At 51.9% G+C, this 14,348-nt stretch overlaps 1 protein-coding gene across 4 annotated transcripts in view; it reads right to left on the bottom strand.

Annotated features, from left to right (window-relative positions):
• ckap5 (cytoskeleton associated protein 5) overlaps positions 1-13,015 on the bottom strand; it is a 188,275-nt gene extending 175,260 nt beyond the window's left edge. For 3 of the 4 annotated variants that reach the window (XM_072466631.1, XM_072466633.1, XM_072466634.1), the window contains exon 1: positions 12,842-13,015. The gene's annotated coding sequence lies outside the window, so the exon portion shown is untranslated. Of the gene's footprint in view, positions 1-12,778 lie in introns of all 4 variants that reach the window. The other variant, XM_072466632.1, reaches the window with a different exon arrangement.
• Positions 13,016-14,348: the final 1,333 nt, after the last annotated feature.

Raw genomic sequence — 14,348 nt, 5'->3', positions numbered from 1 at the left:
AATTTATTTTAAAAGGAGACATGTCATCTTAGAATCTTCAAATGAAGCCAGATGGGTAGAACTTCAAAACCAAAAAGGAGCAATCAATGCTGGAGTGTCCTGTAGACCCCCCCCCCCCCCCCCAACAGTGAGAGAAATAGAAGAGCAGAAATGCAGACAAATTTCAGAGAAGTGCAAAAGTAATAGGGCAGTAATGGTGGAGAATTTCAACTTTCCAAATATTGGGCGCCAGTGGTTAGCACTGTTACATCACAGCCCCAGGGACCCAGGTTGAATCCCAGCTTTGGATGACTGTGTAGAGTATTCACATTCTCCCAGTGCCTGCATTGGTTTCCTCCAGGTTGCTCCGACAAAGATGTGCAGGTTATGTGGATTGGCCATGCTCAATTGCCCCTTAGTGTTCAGGCATGTGCAGGTTAGGTTACTGGGAGAGGCTGGGACGGGCAGGGGAGTGGACCTGGGTAGACCGTGCTTTAGGAGGGTCGGAGACGACCCTACTCCAAATGGCCTGTTTCCACACTGTAGGGATTCTATGATTAACTGGGGTGGTCATATTGTGAAAGGTGTAGAAGGAGCAGAATTCTAAAAAAAACACATGCAGGAGAACATTTTAAGCCGATACTAGAAGGTCCTCCAAGAGAAAAGGTGGTCCTGGACTTTTAGGTAACAAAGCCAGGCAAGTGGTTGAAGTATCAGTGGGGGAACATTTTGCAGACAGCAATAACAAGTACATAAAGGGTAAAAGGGTAACTAGGGAAAGAGTAAGGTCCATTATGGACCACATTAGCAATTTGTGTTTGGAGCCAGAGGACATAAGTAAAGTTCTAAACGAATATTTGGTGTGTTCACAAGAGGGGGACAATGTCAGTATAGAAATCAGAGAAAAGGACAGTGATAAAATTAAATAAATTAACATAGAGGAGCGCGAGTGGTCAGGCAGGCTTAAAAGTAGATAAATTTCTACGGCCGGATGAAACTTACCCCAGGCTGTATAGTGAGGCAAGGGAGGGAATTCCAAGGACTTTGGCAATAATCTTTTAATTTCTCTCTGACACAGGGAGAATTGCCGGAGGACTGAAGAATAGCCAATGTGGTACCAATATTCAAGAAGAGTGGAAGGGATAAACCAGGAACCCACAGGCCAGTCAGTGTAAACTCAATCTTGGCAAAACTATTGGAAGCAATTCTGAGACAGAATTAATCTGCATTTGGAGAGGCATGGATTAATCAATAACAGTCAGCATGGTTTTGTTAAATGGAGGTCAAATCTGACTAAGCGGATTGGATTTTTCAATGAGGCGACCATGTATATAGATGAGGGCACTCCATTTGACCTAATCTACTTGGACTTCAGGAAGGCTTTTAATAAGATCCCACTTGGGAGACGGATAGCAAATGAGAGCCCATGGGATCCAAGGCAATTGGGCAAATTGGATCCTGAATTGGCTGAGTGGCAAGAAGCAAAGAGTGACAGTCAAGGTGTTTTTCTGATTATAAGCCAGCACCCAGTGGAGTCTGCAGGGATCTGTGTTGGAGCCCTTGCTGTTGGTGATTTATATAAATTGTTTAAGACAGGAATGTAGGAGGGTGATCAATAAGTTTGCAATGATGTGAAAAATCGGTGGGGTGGTAAAGGATATAAGGATAGCCTTATATTACAGGGAGATAATAGACGGGCTGGTCAGATGAGCGGCAAATGGAATTCAATCCGGATAAGTATGAGGTGATGCACTTGGCAGGACAAACAAGGGAATACATGATGAACGGTAGGACACTGGGAAGCACCGAGGATCAAAGAGGCCTTGGTGTGCATGTACACCGGTCTCTTAAGGTAACCGGGGAGGTGGATAAAGTGGTTAAAACAAATGGTTTACTTGCCTTTATAAGTCGAGGCATAGAGTTTTAAGAGCAGAGAGGACATGCTAGAATTGTATAAAACATGGTTAGGCCATTAGAGTATTGTATGCAGTTCTGGAATGCACATTACAGGAGGGATGAGGTAGCATTGGAAAGAGTGCAGGGAATATTTAGCAGAAAGTTGCTAGAGCTGGGGAGATTTTGTTATGAAGAAAGATTGGAGTTGTTTTACTTGGAGCAGAGAATACTGAGGGGGTGGGGGGGGTAGTAAATAACGAGGAGCGGCATAGGTGGACAGGAAGAAACATCTCCCCTTTGTGGGGGGATTGATGACCAGGAGGCTAAGGGGCAGGAGGATTAGAGGGAATGAGAAGAAAAACCTGCTCACCCAGAGGGTGGTGGGAGTCTGGGTACTCACTGCCTGAAAGGGTGATGGAAGCAGAAACCCTAATAACATTTAAGATGTGCTCATGCGATGTCAAGGTATAGAAGACAAAGGGCCAAGTGCTAGAAAATGGGATTAGAATAGTTCGGTGGTTGTTTTTGACCAGCGCAGACACAATGGGCCTTTTCTGTAGACGACAGACCTCCACAACTGCTTCAGTAGCAGAGTAATTGCAAATAGAACTGTGCATTGTACTATTGACTAACAGTACCACTTCGGGCCTTGTGATTAAAAAGGTGAGAACATGAATAAAGGTGGTTGGGCTTCAGCCAGTCTTCAAGAATACCTGCAACAATATCCAAGGGATGAAATAATTGACCACCAAGAACATAAGAACTAGAAGCAGAAGTAGGCCATCTGGCCCCTCGAGCCTGCTCCACCATTCAATGTGATCATGGCTGATCTTTTGTGGACTCAGCTCCACTTTCCGGCCCGAACACCATAACCCTTAATTCTTCAAAAAACTATCTATCTTTATCTTAAAAACATTTAATGAAGGAGCCTCAACTGCTTCACTGGGCAAGGAATTCCATAGATTCACAACCCTTTGGGTAAAGAAGTTCCTCCTAAACTCAGTTCTAAATCTACTTCCCCTTATTTTGAGGCTATGCCCCCTAGTTCTGCTTTCACCCGCCAGTGGAAACAACCTGCCCGCATCTATCCTATCTATTCTCTTCATAATTTTATATGTTTCTATAAGATTCCCCCCTCATCCTTCTAAATTCCAACGAGTACAGTCCCAGTCTACTCAACCTCTCCTCGTAATCCAACCCCTTCAGCTCTGGGATTAACCTAGTGAATCTCCTCTGCACACCCTCCAGTGCCAGTACGTCCTTTGTCAAGTAAGGAGACCAAAACTGAACACAATACTCCAGGTGTGGCCTCACTAACACCTTATACAATTGCAGCATAACCTCCCTCGTCTTAAACTCCATCCCTCTAGCAATGAAGGACAACATTCCATTTGCCTTCTTAATCACCTGTTGCACCTATAAACCAACTTTTTGCGACTCATGCACTAGCACAGCAGCATGTTTTAATATTTTATCATTTAAATAATAATCCCTTTTGCTGTTAAGAGCCAGCATCCTTTCTAGCCACGGACTACTACTCACTCTAGTTAATTTCCCTCTATGGTCACTGAATTCAGTTTTACTTGGTGCCAATTGTACAGTGGCTGAATTTCATTGGAACAACCTTTGTTACATCTGCAACACATGCTCCTTTTCAGATAGTGGAGACCAAACTTCTGACTGTGGCATAATGCCATAACTCCTGACACCTAACAAACAGGGAAGTACACTGTCAGGTCCAAAACAAGTGGTTGGAAATGCACACCACTAGGCATTGCAAATATATGCCTACTTAACTTAATTGGCAGTAGGTTGCCCCCTCCTTCATTCATCCCTGCTTAAAAGGTATCATTTTAACCGATTAAAGTCCCAAAGTTAAATTGTTGTTCTAAAGTGTCCATTTTCCAACGCCAGAGCTGGAAGTAGCCAAAGACCAATGATCTGGCTCAGAAAGAATGCACGAGCTGGTAACCAAATGTGACTATGCAATGAGAATGGTGGCACAGTGACAATAGATAAGTGCTTGTCCTGTGCCTGCATGTTTACAAGAGAACAAGACTCCAAAACACCAAGGACAAAAACATTAACATACATAAAAAGCCCAATTCCAATTCACCCACACTGAACCACTCGTTACATCAGTAGCCAGGACAGTGAATTGTGACAAAAAGACACGTTACAGATCAGAGAACAAAACATGACACCATGCATAAATCATTCAGGACAAGCAAGCTTCAAGATCACAAAATATATATAAGAAAATTCACCCAACCACTTGATTCATCAATCCAGTAATAACCTGTACTCCAACCCACACCAACGCCCCCAACTCCCCTTCCCACTCCACCAAAAACATTGCTTCTTAAATGATCCAGGATTTTAATCCCCTTTACTATAACTGGCAGTCTAATTCACATGTCAATTGTTCTTCATGAACTCGAATAACAAAAGTGATTACGGAATGAACGCAAACCAATACAATGCCGTAGGTTATAATTTGCAGTGGTTTTGGTTTAAGCATGGAAACAGTTCTTTTAGATGGTGCCCAAAATAAAGATGTTGAGAAAAATTTTGAATAGTAACAGCGGATTGCATTGAATCTCAAAATGTTTACCAAACCCTTTATTTGCTAAAATAAAAGCAGAAAATGCTGGAAATGAAATGAAAATCGCTTGTCACAAGTAGGCTTCAAATGAAGTTACTGTGAAAAGCCCCGAGTCGCCATACTCCGGCGCCTGTTCGGGGAGGCTGTTACGGGAATGGAACCCGGCTGCTGGCCTGCTTTAAAAGCCAGCTATTTAGCCCTGTGCTAAACCAGCCCCTGGTTTGCAGATATTGTAAATGGCAAAACCCTTAGGAATATAGAAAGTCAGAGTGATCTGGACATGCAGGTCCACAGATCTTTGAAGGTGGCAACACAAGTGGACAAGGTTGTCAAGAAAGCATACGGAATGCTTGTCTTCATTGGACGGTACATCAAGTATAAGAACTGGCAAGTCATGCTACAGTTGCATAGAGCCTTGGTAAGGCCGCACTCAGAATATTGCGCACAATTCTGGTCGCCACACTATCAGAAGGATGTGGAGGCTTTGAAGAGAGTGCAGTGGAGGTTTACCAGGGTGTTGCCTAGTCTAGAGGGTGTTAGCTGTGTGGAGGCTGAATAGACTCAGACTGTTTTCATTAGAAAGACAAAGGTTAGGGGCAGCACCGAGGTCCCAGGTACGATCCCGGCTCTAGGTCACTGTCCGTGTGGGGTTTGCACATTCTCCGTGTCTGCATGGGTCTCCCCCGCAGCAGAAAGATGTGCAGGATAGGTGGATTGGCCACACTACATTGCCCCTTAAAAAAATTGGGGAAAAAATAATTGGGTACTAGTTAAAAAGAAATAGAACCATAAAATCCCTACATTGCAGGAGGCCATTCGGCACATCGAGTCTGCGCCTACCCAATGAAAGAGCCCCCGACCTAGGCTCACTCCCCCACCTTACCCCCACAAGCCCACCCGAATAGTCATGGGACGGATCAACGACAGCCTCCCACATGGTCTCGATCCATTGCAGTTCACCTATCGTCGCAGCCGGTCTACAACAGATGCTATCTCCCTGGCCCTGCAATCAACACTCAAACACCTCGACAAGGACACCTACATCAGACTGCTGTTCAACACCTCCACCTTCAACACCATTATCCCAACAAAACCAATACCCAAACTCTGCAATCTTGGACTTGACCCCTCCCCATGCAGCTGGATCGTTGACTTCCTCACCAACAAACTGCAATCTGTCAGGATAGGCAACAGCAGCTCCTCCACAAAACTCCTCAACACCAGAGCCCCACAGGGATGTGTGCTCAGTCCTTAACTGTACTCCCTATACACACACGCGACTGTGGGGCAAGATTTAACTCCAATTCCATCTATAAGTTTGCGGGTGATACGGCTGTGGCGGGTTGTATCTCAAACAACGACGAATCTGACTACAGAAGGGAGATAGATCATTTGGCTGCATGGTGTACCAAAAACAATCTCTCTCTGAATGTCAGCAAAACCAAGGAACTGATCATCGACTTCAGGAAGCATGGTATGACACACGCCTCCGTCGACATTAATGGCTCCGAAGTGGTGATGGTCGATTGCTTTTAAGCTCCTGGGGCTCACCATCACCAACAGTCTGTCCTCGTCCACTCACATTGATGCAACAGCCAAGAAAGCCCAACAACGTCTCTACTTCCTCCGCAAGCCAAAGAAATTTGGCATGTCTGCATCGACTCTCACAAGCTTCTACAGATGTGCTGTAGAGAGCATCCTATCTGGCTGCATCACAGCTTGATATGGCAACCGCTTAGCCCAAGATCGCAGGAAACTGCAGAGTGTGGTGCACTCAGCCTAACGCATCACACAAGATTGCCACCCTCCCATTGATACTGTCTACACCTCCCACTGCCTCAGGAAGGCAGACAGCATTGTCAGAGGCCCCTCGGAGCCCAGGCTTTGCCCTCTTCCAGACCCTACCATCGGGCATGAAGTCTGAACACACCCACATCCATTGCATTCCTATGACAAAAGCAAATGAGTGGCAATGGTTGTATTGAGTTTTAAATGGCAAAATTAACAGCTTTGTATAAAAGCAAAAATATGAAAATCAAGATTCAGACGAGCACATGACAACATGTACCAGAATCAAAATGTGGGGCAGGGTTCACGTCTGAAGTTGTTCAAGTCAATGTTAAGCCCAGCAGGCTGCAGAGTTGAAAGACTAAGTGCTGCTCCTTAAGCTGGCGTTGAGCTTCACTGGAACATGGTAGCAGGCTACGGGCAGAATGATCAGTGATCAAAGTGAGAAGTAATGACAAGCAACAGGAAGCTCAGGGTCATGTTTGTGGGCTGAAGGGAGATATTCCCCAACGTGATCACCCAGTCTGCATTTGATCACCTCAAAGAGGGGGCACAAGTAGGACTGGAACAAGGAATTTTCTACATATCCAAGAAAAGGAAACATCTATGATCCATAGCAACACCTGGTATTTGGAGGAAGTGAAACAAGTTAATGAAGACATTGTTCATGAGAATAGCGTCAGCCAGACAGAAAGAGGGTGGTGGTGGATGGGGACCGGTTAGGCCTATGTTCAAAGAAGTAGAGAACCCTCAGATCATTCAGTTGGGGGATGGAGATGGAAATTGGCCATCCAGTAAAGAGGCAGAGGAAACTATGAATTATTGAAAAGGTATAGGAAAAGTCCCAGAAGTGGCTGGGAAAGAGACTGGACACTGGAGGAAAGAGAGTCAAGATAGGAAGTCGTCATTTCAGTGGGGCAGGAACAGGCTGGAGTAATGGGTCTACCAGGAGAGTCCCATTTGTGGATTTTAGGAAGGTGGCAGGAACAGGTTGTTCCGGGGACTATGAGGTTGGAAGCTGTTGAGGGAAGACCTCTAGAGGCATAAGGTCAGTGACATTTCTGGAAACAATAGCTTGATGCTTGGTGATGGGGTTATAGTCGGGGGGAGCTAAGAAGAAATGTCTGAGAGTTGGTTCTCCGCCTCTGTACATAAGATAACAATAGCACCACCCCAGACAGCAGGTTAGATCACAATGTCAGGGCTGTTTTTCATGTTTTTGCTTTCAGACAGGACAGTTCATTATTCTGCGAATTGCGCTCTCTGGACAAATGCTTCGTTTCTTTACTATAACCATTACGCTACGAAGTCTTACAACACCAGGTTAAAGTCCAACAGGTTTGTTTCGATGTCACTCGTTGTTTCGGTGACATTGAAACAAACCTGTTGGACTTTAACCTGGACTTCGTACTGTGCTCACCCCAGTCCAACGCCGGCATCTCCACATCATATAACCATTACAACATTGTTGAAAGGAAAATAGTGTTGGCAAAGCATTGCCACTCCCTTTGGCAACCCTATCTTATCAAAACATTTTGCCTCCGTGAATATTAAGCATCCAGGCCTCGCCATGTTTAGCCACATCTCCCATTATTGCCATACATATTCCAACACCGTAATTTGTACATGTAGTGCACCACTTTATTCACCAGACTGTGCTTAGACATTCCAGACCTGTCATTGCATTCCCCATAGTGTCGCAGTCTATCTTATATGGCACCACTCCCTTCTCCAGTAACCAAGTCTCTTTGAGGTACCCTACCCCTCTTTTCTATTTCATATGCTAGTGCTCACCCAACAGCTAACTTAGTTGAAACACTCTCCAACCATATTAATGAAGCTGTCCACAAGGGCATTGCTCTCAGTCCTGTTGAATGCGCACCTCCTTTCCAGAACCGGTCGAAATGCTGTTAGAATCTGATGCCCTCCTTCCTGTAACATCCCTGAAGCCACACACTGATCTTCAATAAAAAGGCAATCTGAAGGAAAACCGCATACTCATTCATCCTCAATAAAGAGGTAGGAGCCGAAGTAGGCTATTTGGCCCATTAGTTCTATTTTTACCTGTATGTGGTACTGGAAGTAATCTAGGAGGTCATTACGTTAGTGGTCCTTTTTAAAAAAAATTCTCTCTAGCACTTCAAAGCTTCCCCTCTTGTCAACATGCATCACATCTTCTGGCTCACTCCCTTCCTTGTAAAACATGCCATATCCTCTCAGTGATGTCCTTTATTCCATTACCAGGGAGGAAACATACCATACAGGACTCAATGAGGTTTACAGAAACAACGCAGAATCAGATCTACAACAAAAAAGGAGGCCATTCAGGTTACTGAATCTGTGCCAGCTACCAATTAATACCACTTTCTAATTCTTGGACTGGAGCCTTGTAGGTTACACTTGAAGTGCATATACAAATAGTTTTAAATGTTGAGGTCTTCTGTCTCCACAACTCTTTCAAAGTTCAATGCTCCAATACTTACCTATTACTCAAAATCTAAGGCCCCTGGTCATAAACTCCTCACCCACGACCCCCAAAAGAAGCTTGCAGGCCCATTTGGGGGGGGGGGGGAGAGAAGAAGAGGCCCCAGGGGGGGGGGGAAGAAGAGGGGGCGAGGCCCAGGGGGGTAGAGGGGGGATGAGACGCTGGGGGTAAGAGGGGGGGGGGGGGGCGAGATGCCGGGGGTAAGAGGGGAAAGAGAAGAGAAGCGGGGGGGGTGGGAAAAGAGAAGCAGGGGTGGGAAGAGGAGAAGCGGGGGGAGGGGAGAAGAAGGGAAGAGGGGGGGGAGAAGAAGGGAAGAGGGGGGGAGAAGAAGGGAAGAGGGGGGGGGGAGAAGAAGGGAAGAGGGGGGGGAGAAGAAGGGAAGAGGGGGGGGAGAAGAAGGGAAGAGGGGGGGGGGAGAAGAAGGGAAGAGGGGGGGGGGAGAAGAAGGGAAGAGGGGGGGGGGAGAAGGGAAGAGGGGGGGGGGGAGAAGAAGGGAAGAGGGGGGGGAGAAGAAGGGAAGAGGGGGGGGAGAAGAAGGGAAGAGGGGGGGGGGGGAAGAAGGGAAGCGGGGGGGGGGGGGAGAAGAAGAAGGGAAGCGGGGGGGGGGGGGAGAAGAAGAAGGGAAGCGGGGGGGGGAGAAGAAGGGGGGAAGCGGGGGGGGGGGGAGAAGAAGAAGGGAAGCGGGGGGGGGGGAGAAGAAGAAGGGAAGCGGGGGGGGGGAGAAGAAGGGAAGCGGGGGGGGGGAGAAGAAGGGAAGCGGGGGGGGGAGAAGAAGGGAAGCGGGGGGGGGGAAGAAGGGAAGCGGGGGGGAGAAGAAGGGAAGCGGGGGGGGGAGAAGAAGGGAAGCGGGGGGGGGGGGAGTAGAAGGGAAGCGGGGGGGGGGGAGAGAGAAGGGGGGGGAGAGAGAAGGGGGGGGGAGAGAGAAGGGGGGGGGGAGAGAGAAGGGGGGGGGAGAGAGAAGGGGGGGGGAGAGAGAAGGGGGGGGAGAAGAGAAGAGGGGGGGAGAAGAGAAGAGAAGAGGGGGGAGAAGAGAAGAGAAGAGGGGGGGAGAAGAGAAGAGAAGAGGGGGGGAGAAGAGAAGAGAAGAGGGGGGGGAGAAGAGAAGATGGGGGGGAGAAGAGAAGAGGGGGGGAGAAGAGAAGAGGGGGGGAGAAGAGAAGAGGGGGGGAGAAGAGAAGGGGGGGAGAAGAGAAGGGGGGAGAAGAGAAGGGGGGAGAAGAGAAGGGGGGAGAAGAGAAGGGGGGAGAAGAGAAGGGGGGAGAAGAGAAGGGGGGAGAAGAGAAGGGGGAGAAGAGAAGGGGGGAGAAGAGAAGGGGGGAGAAGAGAAGGGGGGGAGAAGAGAAGGGGGGGAGAAGAGAAGGGGGGGAGAAGAGAAGGGGGGGAGAAGAGAAGGGGGGGAGAAGAGAAGGGGGGGAGAAGAGAAGGGGGGGAGAAGAGAAGGGGGGGAGAAGAGAAGGGGGGGAGAAGAGAAGGGGGGAGAAGAGAAGGGGGGAGAAGAGAAGGGGGGGAGAAGAGAAGGGGGGGAGAAGAGAAGGGGGGGAGAAGAGAAGGGGGGGAGAAGAGAAGGGGGGGAGAAGAGAAGGGGGGGAGAAGAGAAGGGGGGGAGAAGAGAAGGGGGGGAGAAGAGAAGGGGGGGAGAAGAGAAGGGGGGGAGAAGAGAAGGGGGGGAGAAGAGAAGGGGGGGAGAAGAGAAGGGGGGGAGAAGAGAAGGGGGGGAGAAGAGAAGGGGGGGAGAAGAGAAGGGGGGGAGAAGAGAAGGGGGGGAGAAGAGAAGGGGGGGAGAAGAGAAGGGGGGGAGAGAGAAGGGGGGGGGAGAAGAGAAGGGGGGGAGAAGAGAAGGGGGGGAGAAGAGAAGGGGGGGAGAAGAGAAGGGGGGGAGAAGAGAAGGGGGGGAGAAGAGAAGGGGGGGAGAAGAGAAGGGGGGAGAAGAGAAGGGGGGGAGAAGAGAAGGGGGGGGAGAAGAGAAGGGGGGGAGAAGAGAAGGGGGGGGAGAAGAGAAGGGGGGGGGAGAGAAGGAGAGGGGGGGGGGGAAGAGAAGGGGGGGGGGGGGGGAAGAGAAGGGGGGGGGGGGGAGAGAAGGGGGGGGGGGGGGAGAGAAGGGGGGGGGGGATGAGGGGAAGAGAAGGGGGGGGGGGGGAAGAGAAGGGGGGGGGGGGGGAAGAGAAGGGGGGGGGGGGGGAAGAGAAGGGGGGGGGGGGGAAGAGAAGGGGGGGGGGGGGAAGAGAAGGGGGGGGGGGGGAAGAGAAGGGGGGGGGGGGGAAGAGAAGGGGGGGGGGGGAAGAGAAGGGGGGGGGGGGATGTGAAGGGGGGGGGGGGGGGAGTTGGGGGGGGGGGGGGGAAGAGAAGGGGGGGGGGGGAAGAGAAGGGGGGGGGGGGGGGGAGGAAGGGGGGGGGGGGGAGAGAGGGGGGGGGGGGGAAGAGATGGGGGGGGGGGGGAAGAGTTGGGGGGGGGGGGAAGAGAAGGGGGGGGGGGGGGGGGGGAAGGGGGGGGGGGAGTGAAGGGGGGGGGGGGAAGAGAAGGGGGGGGGGGGGGAGATGGGGGGGGGGGGGGAGTGAAGGGGGGGGGGGGAAGAGAAGGGGGGGGGGGGAGTGAAGGGGGGGGGGGAAGTGAAGGGGGGGGGGGGAAGAGAAGGGGGGGGGGGTGTGAAGGGGGGGGGGGGAGAGAAGGGGGGGGGGAGGGGGGAGAAGGAAGGGGGGGGGGAGGGAAGAGAAGGGGGGGGGAGGAGAAGAGGGGGGGGGGGGGGGGGAGATGGGGGGGGGGGGGAGAGGTGGGGGGGGGGGGGAAGGAAGGGGGGGGGGAGAAGAGAAGGGGGGGGGGGGGAGAAGAGGGGGGGGGGGGGGGGAGAGTTGGGGGGGGGGGAGAGAGGGGGGGGGGGGGTGATGTGATGGGGGGGGGGGGGAAGAGAAGGGGGGGGGGTGAAGGAGGGGGGGGGGGGAGAAGAGAAGGGGGGGGGGAGAAGGAAGGGGGGGGGGGGGAGGAGAAGGGGGGGGGGGGTGAGTGTTGGGGGGGGGGGTGAAGAGGAAGGGGGGGGGGAGTAGAGAAGGGGGGGGGGGGGAGAAGAGGGAAGGGGGGGGGGGGAGGTTGAGAAGGGGGGGGGGGGGAGAAGGAAGGGGGGGGGGGAGAGAGAAGGGGGGGGGGAGAGAGAGGGGGGGGGGGAGATGGAAGGGGGGGGGGGGGAGAAGAGAAGGGGGGGGGGGAGAAGAGAAGGGGGAAAGAGAAGCGGGGGGGGGGGGGGGAAGAGAAGCCCGGGGGGGGGGGGGGGGAAGAGAAGCCGGGGGGGTGGGGGGAAGAGAAGCCGGGGGGGGGGGGGGGGGAAGAGAAGCCCGGGGGGGGGGGGGGAAAGAGAAGCCCGGGGGGGGGGGGGGGAAAGAGAAGCCCGGGGGGGGGGGGGGAAAGAGAAGCCCGGGGGGGGGGGGGGGGAAAGAGAAGCCGGGGGGGGGGGGGGGGAAAGAGAAGCCCGGGGGGGGGGGGGGGGGAAAGAGAAGCCCGGGGGGGGGGGGGGGGAAGAGAAGCCCGGGGGGGGGGGGGAAAAAGAGAAGCCGGGGGGAGGGGGGGGGAAAAGAGAAGCCGGGGGGGGGGGGGGAAAGAGAAGCCCGGGGGGGGGGGGAAAGAGAAGCCAGGGGGGGGGGGGAAGAGAAGCGGGGGAGAATGCGAAAGAGGGAAGCGGGAGGAGGTGCGGGGTTTTTGAGATGGAGGGGGAGAGCGAGATCACCCCCCCCCCCAACAAAAAACCTATCATTGTTATTGGGGAATGAATGGAGGCTGGGAGCCGCTAGCGGGCCCCAGGCCCCAGCCCCTCCCCACACGGACACTCCCACTCGCCGTGTCCAGTGATGACAGCGGGCCGGTTATAAACAAGGCTGCGGGCGCCAAGCTCTCCCGGCCGGGTCGGTGGCTGCAGGCCGGCCTCGGGTCCCGGGGGGAGAGGAAGGTGCCAACTGCGTCCCGTCCCTCCCCCCTTCTCCCGCGCGGCCTCATTGTGCCCGCCCGCCCGGAGGGAGGGAGGAGGGAAAATGGAGCTCACCTTTCTCCGTGACGCTTTATTTTCTATAATAAACACCCAGAGAAAAGGCCGGCCCGCTCCTACCTTGTCGATGCGGGCTGTGTGGCCGGCGACACGGCTGGGGAAGGGTCAGACAGCGCTGCTCCGCCTCTCCGCCCGCACCGAGACTTCAAATCCGGTTCACCGTTAACCGTTGGTCTGGGCGAGGGTTTGAAATCTTCAGTCCCTCACCCGCCCACCTACTCCAACAACGCCGCGCCCGATTGGTCGCCAAGCCAAACAGTAAACACGCTGCTCATTGGTCCGATTCAAACCCGCCAGTCGCCCGCCCGCCGGGACCACTCCGGCTCTGATTGACATCTGACCGGACCAATTGGAATGGGGAGGACACCAATCGGCGCAGGGCTGCGGGGCGGGACCAGGTTTGAAGGCGGCCACCGACATCACCAACAACAACCCAAACACCAACATCAAGTCCTGGTAGTATCCTTGTAAATCACTTCTGCACTCTTTCTAGTTTAACAATATCCTTCCTATAATAGGGTGACCAGAACTGAACACAGTATCCCATATGTGGTCTTGTATAACTCCAACAAGACTCCCAACTCCTGTATTCAATACTCTGACCAATAAAACCTAGCATGCTGAATGCCTTCTTCATCACACTGTCCCCCTGCGACTCCACCTCCAAGGAGCTGTGAACCTGTACCTCTAGATCTCTTTGTTCTGTAACTCTCCACAACTTCCTACCATTAACTGAGTAGGCCCTGCCCTGATTTAATCTACCAAAATGCATCACCTCACATTTATCCAAATCAAACTCCATCTGCCATTCATCGGCCCACTGGCCCAATTGGTCAAGATCCTGTTGCAATCTTATATAACCTTCTTCACTATCCATTATGCCACCAATCTTAAATATAACAAATAACTGGACGCAGCACAAGTGCACATCTAAATACTTCTTAAATGTTATGAGGGTCTCTGCCCCCACCACCCTTTCGGGCAGTGAGTTCCAGACTCCCAACACCCACTGGGCAAAAACGTTTTTCCTCACATCCCCTCTAAACCTCCTGCCCCTTACCTTAAATCTGTGCCCCATGGTCATTCACCCTCCACCAAGGGGAAAAGTTTCTGGGGAAAGATTTTTTCATCCAGAGGATGGTGTTTATCCAGAATTCACTGCCTAAGTTGATGATTGAGGCTGAAATGTTCAACTTATTTAAAAGGTACTTGGATCTGCATCTGAAGTGCTGCAACCTGCAAGACTATGGACCAGGTGCTGGAAATGGGATTGAGATGAGTGGTGACAGTGATTTGAAAAGATAAGTGACCCATTAAATAATGTAATTGCCAGGTTCTTACTTCTAACAAATGGCAAGCTGTCAAGGAAAGAACAGCCTTATAAAAGTGAAAATGTCTTCAGATTCATCAAAGTAGATTATCTGTTGAACAGCATGCTATCCTGCATTGTACAACATTGAGAGACTAGCCTCGTTTGAAACCCAGAGCTCATTGTGTGAAATGTTCCCATTACTTACATTTTTCTTGATGTTCAATTCAGCCATCTGTTGGCTGTTTCACTTTGACA

Source organism: Scyliorhinus torazame, chromosome 10 (assembly GCF_047496885.1).
Source record: "Scyliorhinus torazame isolate Kashiwa2021f chromosome 10, sScyTor2.1, whole genome shotgun sequence".
Taxonomy (NCBI): Eukaryota; Metazoa; Chordata; class Chondrichthyes; order Carcharhiniformes; family Scyliorhinidae; genus Scyliorhinus; species Scyliorhinus torazame.
The sequence above is the reverse complement of the archived record's forward strand: the minus strand, read 5'-3'. Positions and strand labels throughout refer to the sequence as shown.